We start from the raw sequence: 9,131 nt of genomic DNA, 5'->3' as shown, positions 1-9,131 counted from the left end.
CATAGGCCTGTTTACCCCAATTTCATACAAATTGTACAGTATATAGGCCACATTGTTTTTACTTGTACCAGAAAATGTTGCTCCAAAATCTGACCAGAGCAGTGCTGGATTGAGCGTGCTGTGTGTGGTTTCCGTTCCATTTCAGATTGGCACACATGTTGGCAATTGCACCTAATACCAACTTGATGTGTGGCAAGTTGACAAAATACATGTACCAACAGCATTGTGAACAATATGGACTAATACACACTTATTTCCCAGGACTTTATTTTGGCTGTATCCATTTGCAGTAGGTACTGCGCTGTCTCTGCCAGTCACTTGAAGCTGTGAAAAGATTAAATTAAACTTGACCACAGCAACTGTCCAATTACTTCCATCAAAGGAGAAGGTAGGAGATTCTTGGCTGTCAAACTTTTGAGAAATCACACAGTTGTCAGAAGTTACTTTTGGTTGATCAAACTGGTTCTGTTTAGGAGCAGGAATACGTCCAGTTTTCCAGAGCAGAAAAGAAAGCCTTTAATTTAATTAACAGTCCATTATCGTCAGCATAGCAGTGAGCATTGAGAGAGGAAAGCAGAGGGCCAAGAACAGAGCCCACTTGGTGTTCTGGAGAACACTATCAGAGCCGGGAAAACACGCACGGGTGTTTTCATTCCTGCAGGAGAAGGGAACATTTTTCTTTTCAAAAGTTCTCAGCTAAAAAAAAAGGCAACTTTCTCCATCTAAAACAAAATACATATATATATATATAAGTCTAGCTAAGACTAGCTTTTCTCCTGCTGCTTTTGGGAGGGAAAGCTTTCCTGTGTTCTGCTGGCGAACAGAACCAGAACCGTTTGGTCACCGTGGACGATCTGCGGACAGACACAAACGGACTGAACATACAAAAGTAAGAAGGCTTCATAGTGTTTCTGGGCAGAGAAATCAGTGTGTTTATTGATGTTAATAACCGCTAATGTTACAAATTGAATAATGAAAATAATGTGATTTTAATTAATACTTGCTAATACATGCTATTGCTGCACAGTTGAGTTATTAATCTGATTGGACCGCCGAGTCCAAGCTGTTTTGCTGTGAATCTTTTGGTCACGATACTGTTGATATGTTGTGTTGGAAACTGCAGCTGCTGTTCAGCGAGATACTAGGCCACCCCCGGGTCCTTCACTGTGTTGGATTGGATTGGATTATCAAATATACGTCCCCTGGAGTCCGTCCTAAGTCCAGGTTAGTCCAGACCTGGGTGAACAAGAGGACTGGTCATTATCGATAATCAAGATCTAGTGTTTCTTCCTTTCTCTAAATGTGCTTTTTTCATCTTACATGCTAACCGAACACACACACACACACACACACACACACACACACACACAGACACACACAAACAAATGTGCATCAAACAGCTAAAACCACTAGATAGTGTGCTCTTTCTGTCTGTAAGACATTAGCCTAAAAGCTAACTGGCTAGCCTAGCCGCATGGCTGCACCCAGCACCGCTACTGCCCTCTGGAGGGTAAACAGCTTTGTGCAGCACAGGAAGAGTGAGAGAATAGAAAGAGAGATTAAAACAGAAAACCAAGGAAGGAGTAAAAGCAGTCTGGAGTAGTAAATGTCACATTAATCAGTACAGTATGTGCTGCGAGTGGAACAGTGTGCTATCCATGCTTAAGCTACTCCAGAAAAACAGACTTATTCATTTTTTCTCTCTTTTCGTTCCTGAAGCAGAGGAGTGGGGGGCCAGAGGAACGTTGGAAGAAGGATAAAAGGCAGCGCTGTGTTGCAGCATTGACCCAACCTGGTGGTCGATATCCTAACTGAGACAAATCAAGCGCCAGTTAGCAGAATCCTACTTTGTTAACTCGAGTGCTGTGTACATAAAAAACTTTGAAGTGGAAATTTCTGCTCTTGCAGTCCCTGTGTCACTCCCCGATGTAGGTCGAGTCGCGCATGCTCAGATTTAAACGGTTTACGGCATAACGTGTTACACCAAATGACAGTCGAGTCAGACCGGCTCTGTCGAGTGCAGATGTGAGTTGCACATGCTCAGATTCAAACGGTTTACAGTGTAACATGTCATACTGAAATTAGTGAAATCCATGAAATAATAAACTTTTCTCATTACAAACAAAATTAACATTAAAAAAAATAAAAAGACGATGGGAATCATTTCAGAAACTTAGCTTTCTATGATTTTTTGATTGCTAACGTTAGCTCAAATGCCATTCAAGTGACAGCCATTGTTGTGTTTGACTGCTAGCATGTAGCTAAGCTAGCAGTCATTTCAAAAACTTTGTAGCTATCTATGATAGTTTGAATGCTAACGTTCAGCTCAAAACACCATTCAACTGACAGCCTTGTTGTGTTTGATGCTAACTTGTAGCCAGCAGTGAACCAACTTCGTTATGTCCTGCAGGTCCATTTTTACTGTGTTGACATTACAGAAGTCTCTAGTTAGCATCTTGTATGCTACTTGTCGCAAAGTGACGCGTGCGCAACTCAAATCTGCACTGAACTTACATCGGGGAGTGACACCCTGGACAGCCCCACGGCAGGATCCACACACCCATGGTCACATGTCACCTTCAAGTTTTCAGTGAGCACAGCCCACAGCAGACCACACCTGCCAGCTCATTTGTGTTCTTTTGCAAGTTAACCAGGAAGCTCATCCGATCAATAACAATATAAAACGTTATCGGTGACAGCCCTACATAAAATACAGGTAATAGTAGAGGGGCTGCTGTAAGGCCATTATGATGGTGCATATTCCAAATTATTTTAGCAGCGGATTAAAGTACCACCAGCCAATTAACAATAAGTGAACATGGGTCTTGCAGGGACTCTGGAGGTCTTAGGCCCCGGGGCAGTTGACTTTGAGTCATTTGAATACTTTTGGCAAAGAAATTTCTATTTATTGCAGTGCTGTTTAATTAAAATGCATGGTGTGCAGGGCCTTGTAATTCACAGTCTTGCTCACAGCCTATCAATATTTTGTATTCATAAGCTTAATTTATTTAGAATGTCTGTGTAAGTACAAATTAAAGACATTGTTCAACATTTTGGGCAACATCCCTTATTCACTTTCATTCCAAAAGCAAGACCACTGTCACGTTTGTGTTAGATACCGAGCTGGAGGTCATTAGCCTTTAGTAGTAGTAGTAGTACTCTTAAGCTAATTAACCCATTGTACTTTGTTTATTCTGCACACAAACAGAAATGTAAAAAAGAGAATTTGTGATTTCAAAAGAAATTACGTGTAAGAACAAATTTCTTTTTTAACCATGCAGAGAGTCTCTCTTCAGTGTGGATTGCCTGGCAGCCTCATTGTGATGATAAGACCCCAGTGCTGAAGAGCAGGATTATTAATGGGAGTAAACACCAAATTCACAACAGTCATTGTTGCCCTAAAAAAATAATTTCTGGATGTTACATTTTGTGAAGCTTTCTTCCGAATGCAAAGCTGCTTGAGAGTCTGCACGTACATTTAAGATTTCGGAGCTTCACACCGCCACAGGAATAAACCCGGCAAAGTAAGCCATCTTTGTATGTTTTTGCCTTTACCCGCCGTTGTAATCATATCACATACCTAATGTATGATGTCATGTTTGATTTAATGTCACCTGTCATGTCTCACTTTCCAAAAATGAAATAAAAAAATTCCATATAGAGAAACAGGAGGGTTGGCGGTTGTATCACTGTAAATAAGAAGGAACAGCTGCACTTTACATTTCTTTACACTTTATCAGTTCCACAACAACACTTCATTTTACTCAGTTACATGTTGTTGAACTAACCAATCAGATGCTAGCAGAACTTAAAGCGCCCATATTCTGCTCATTGTCAGGTTCATATTTGTATTTAGAGGTTGTACCAGAATAGGTGTACATGGTTTCATTTTCAAAAAACACCATATTTATGTTGTACTGCACATTGCTGCAGATCCTGTTTTCACCCTGTGTGTTCAGGTCTCTGTTTTAGCTACAGAGTGAGACTTCTCACTTCTATACTATCTTTGTTGGGAGTCCCATATACTCAGTAGCTCGGTAAGATCACTTCAGCTACATAACTCTTTCTCCAGCTTTGGTCAGTCCATGACAGGGTTAGCTGGGAGACTTCTTCTTGCAATTCCCGCAGAACAGGGACATGGTAGTAGTTCTTTTGGAGATTATGCTGAGCTAGTGAGTGTTGTAGCAGTGTTTTGCCATTGAGAACGAGCTAGCATGCTACGGTTAGCCACCTTGTCTCGGCTAGTGACGTAGAAAGCCGTGCAGATGTTGAACAGCTCACCCGGAGACTGAAGACAGAGGACATTCAGAAACCGTATCTCACTCAAAACAGTATGGATGTTTTTTTCCAAGTTTGTATGCACCAGAGACACACAATAACATCCCAACTCTGAGGATCTCTTTCCACAATATGGGCACTTAAAAAGTGATACAGAGGAAGGGTTAGTTTGTCTGAATTTGTGTATCGAGGCTCGGGGCCGAGTGTGCTCTTTTTTGGAAATCAAAATCTCGTCAGCCTACTTTGGGTTGGAAATTTCAGCACATTTACTCTGGTTTGGGTAATGCAAAGTGTAAGATAATGTCAAGATAAACCTGGATTCTCTTTGGGCAAAGCTTAGGTCAAGGCTTATAAAAGCATTTGCTTTAGACACAAGCACTTACTGTAGAATCCACTCAGAGTGCCCTGACTAAAAGCATCCTCCGGATAGTGGTTGTGTGCACACACCTCTTTCAAAGCTGAGAAGAACAGAGAGGGAGAAGTGATGGACACAGTTGCACAGCCCTCCGAGACAGAAAAACAACTGAGCCTAAAGGTGTCATTCAAAACTGCCCCGTACCTCCCACATTACCGTGTAGGAGAGAAGCGCTCCAGATATCTATGGATCATGAGATGACAAATTCACCACCAACCCACGCTGCTGTTGCAGTATTGACACTGTTGGCAGCATGTACGGCCTGAGATTGATGAGATCAAGTTAAACTGATCTATAGAACGAATCACATAATGCACACTGACGTAAAGCAGAGAGTCCTCTCACACCATCTAGCTCACTTATCATGGTATAATAGCACTCTTTCTGATACTGGGACAAATCATGTTGAGAAAATCTCTGCTTCACAGATCCCTGCTGCGTAGATAATAAGCATGACATTTCCCTGACAGCAATTAGTGCGTCCCTTATGTCATGTCGTGGAGCAGAGATTAATCTCACCATTATTCTGTAATAATCTGGTATTTAACAATAAATGTATATTTGCAAATAATAATGTACATTTTTCAACTATCTTAAAGATTTCTGTAAAATAAACCAACAAGTACTCCAAACCAAATGATTTGGGTAATTTGTTCCTACGGGGTAAGCCCTATGTTCCCACAGCCCCATGGTCCCACAGCCCCATGGTCCCAACAGCCCATGTTCACACGACCCATGGTCCAACAGCCACTATGGCCCACCACAGCCCATGGTCCACAGCCCTATGGTTCACAGTCCCATGGTCCCACAGCTCTATGGTCCCAGCCCATGTTCCCACAGCCTATCAGGCCACAGCCCATGGTCCACAGCCCAATGGTCCCACAGCCCCATGGTCCCAAGCCCATGGTCCACAGCCCATGTTCCCCAGCCCATGGTCCACAGCCCATGGCCCACAGCCCCATGGTCCACAAGCCCCGTATGGTTGGGAACATTGGAATGGGAAAACATTGGGCTTTGGGACAGTTTTTATCTTAGCGTGGCGCTATAGCAACCATAAACAACACTGGTTCTAGCCATGCTAGCATTGCTGCTTCCTGTTTGGTGCTGGAGGGAGTGCACCCATTGGTTCAAAAGATTTACCTTCACTACTAAGACTTAAAACTACGATGATGTCAGATACGTTTGATGTTGTCTGAACGTCAAGACGGGAAAAAGAATAACTCGGACTGAGTTTTATGGTTATTACAACAATGATTAAGACGACGGGAGCGCGCTCAACTCCAGCAAGACTCATGATTTCATTCCAATATTGAAACTTAGTTTGCGACAGTGGAATCGCTTGAAAAGTCGTTTGGTAAAAAGGTTAGTCAAACCCATTGCACCATACTTTCTTAAACATAATGTTTAATTCTAGTTCCTATCTTTAATTCACACACTTAATGACCCAGGAGTTTGGCACATGTAGCCTAACATGTTATTGGAGCTGTAGCCTACGCTGTACAGTGGCTGGTTGAGGAACATTTATTAATCCACATGTTTAAGAGTGTGAGTCAAGCTCTAGATGTGCCTGACAGTCCGGAGTGCTTCTGTACGTCTGACATTAAAGTTAAAATGTAAAATAAAGCCGTTTTGAGGAGAAATAGAAACAACAACAGACAGAATTTGAAAGGTTTCTTGATTCACAACGGCCTAATTTATCACTTTAGCACAAAACAAAAAAGTCTCCAGATCTTGCGGGGAAGAAACATTCTCTGCTATTAGGACGGCAGTCCTGTCCTGTATCATCCTCATTAATGCTCAGACGCATGAGGATTAACATGTCAAAGAAAACCAAATCACACGGCATGAAAGAAAGTCAAAAGTGTGTCTTCCTTGCTATATTTCATCTTTAAAGATCCCATGGAATGAAAATTTTACTTTATGAGGTTTTGAACATTAATATGCATATGAAAGAGACTTCAGATCCAGTAGTAGGGACCACTAAGGTCTATATAAAAGAGACTTCAGATACAGTATTAGGGGACCACTAAGGTCTATATAAAAGAGACTTCAGATACAGTATTAGGGGACCACTAAGGTCTATATAAAAAATACTTCAGATACAGTATTAGGGGACCACTAAGGTCTATATTAAAGAGACATCAGATCCAGTAGTAGGGACCACTAAGGTCTATATAAAAGAGACTTCAGATACAGTATTAGGGGACCACTAAGGTCTATATAAAAGAGACTTCAGATCCAGTAGTAGGGACCACTAAGGTCTATATAAAAGAGACTTCAGGTACAGTATTAGGGACCACTAAGGTCTATATAAAAGAGACTTCAGATACAGTATTAGGGACCACTAAGGTCTATATAAAAGAGACTTCAGATACAGTATTAGGGGACCACTAAGGTCCATCTAAAAGAGACTTTAGATCCAGTATTAGGGGACCACTAAGGTCTATATAAAAGCATCCAAAGAGCATCACGTCATGGGACCCGATACAGCTGGAATCACTGAAGCAGCCAAAAGATGTGTGTGTGCGCCTGTGTGTGTGTTTGTGTGCGAGATTAAAGAGAGTATTTAATGATTTAAGAAGGCTGCAGAGCACAAGCCAGACGTTGTTTGGTGTGCTGGAGGTTGCTTCCAGAGCAGTAACGCAGGTGTTGGTAATCCTCTCTGTGTCTGACAGTCAAGCAAACATCCACTTGATGATGGTAAGAACACAAAGTCTGCATGGGCAGTTATGCAAATTAACACATGCACATACCACACCCACACACACACACCTGTGGTGAAGAAAGTATTCAGATCTTTTACTTAAGTAAAAGTACGAACATCATTACAAAATCCTCACATTTTAGAAACTGGAAAAGTTCGTTCAAACTGAAGTGTTTAATCAGCTAATCACTTCAGCTGGACTTGTGGGCCTATAAATCATTGGGTAGTTTAATTTATAATTAGACATTGTATTTTACAAACTACATATGTTTTATGTGTAAATCTTAGTTTGTAAAGTAACTAACGCTGTCAGAATAATGTAGTGGAGTAAAAAGTGCAATATTTTTCTCTGAGATGGGGTGTAGTAGAAGTAGACTGTAGCATGAAAAGAAAATACTCAAGTACAAGTACTTAAGTACAGCCAGGGTTGGGTACCGAAACGCGGTGCCATAAGGGCACTGGTTCCAACGTAAAACGGTAGTAACCAGACCGACTAAGAACGAAAAATTTGGTTTCTCGTTTGATTTTTTCAGAAGTATCGCTGCACAGGACGCTACGTTACCGTTAGCTAGAAGCTGGATTAAACCCAATGGTTAAAAGGCTAACATTTTACGTTAAGCGGTGTAAAGTGTGACTGTATTTCCAACTCGTTCTCACTCTGATCACGTGAAATATGGACGTTTGGACAGTGGCTGTCCCCGTCTGATGTGACCAAACAGGCGCCCTTCGGCGTGTGTGTGTGTGGAGGGGAGAGCAGCAGCTAGACGGGGTTTGGTGAGTAGAATGTAAGGAGGAAATTCCACATTGGGAGGTTAGTCGGGGTGGATGGGTCAAACACAGGACTGCTCTGTGACACAAATGAAATGCTAATGCCTGAGACGCACAAACTGAGGCTACGGTAACAAGTGATGCAACAAAACCTGAGATCATTCAATAACAGTTGTTGACGCTAAGGCCGGTCGCACATGCTTAACACCAAATCCCAATTTATTTATGTATGGTCTCCACTATGGTCCCACTAACCTCGCTTTTACTAAAAATCCATCACCTCGCCTTTAACAAACATGCATGTTTCTAGAGCATGTGACCCCAAAAGACACGGCATCCATCCTGCATGGATTTCCCCTTAATGTATATAGATGACCCTTCCCTGCAAATGGAGGAGAGAACTGTAGCCAGAGGCAACCCAGCGTCCACCATAGGCTGATGTGTCAATAATGGAAAGTTGTGTTGACAAGGGTAATTAGTCACTGTGCAGACTCCGCTGAATGAAAAGAGAAGAAATGGTGAAAAGAAGGAAGATAAGAAAAGAGAGTCACTAGGAGAGTCCGTGAGAAGAAAAGGTGAGAGGTGGTGAAGAAATGAAGCCGGGCGACGAGAGGGGGAGAGATGATGAGAAATGGCGAAAAAGGTGAAGAGCAAGGCCAAGGAGTGGATAAGAATAGTACAGAGGTGAATTAGAGAGATGGAAAGGAAATAGGGGCATAATGGGAAAGACAAAGGAGAGAAGATGAAGGATAAAGAGATGAAAAATTGATTGAAGGGGAAGGGAAGGATTGAAGGAGATGTACAGGTAGAACAATAGGAAAAGGTGAGGAGTCTGAATCCCTGAGGGTGATTCTGTTTGATCTCTATAAACGATTTGACAATCGATGTCCTACACTCAGCCTTGAAATAGACATCTTTTCAAAAGTCAATGTGTGTGTGTGTGTGTGTGTGTGTGTGTGTGTGTGT

This window comes from Etheostoma spectabile, chromosome 17 (genome assembly GCF_008692095.1).
Source record: "Etheostoma spectabile isolate EspeVRDwgs_2016 chromosome 17, UIUC_Espe_1.0, whole genome shotgun sequence".
Classification (NCBI taxonomy): Eukaryota; Metazoa; Chordata; class Actinopteri; order Perciformes; family Percidae; genus Etheostoma; species Etheostoma spectabile.
Note: the sequence above shows the minus strand (reverse complement) of the source record.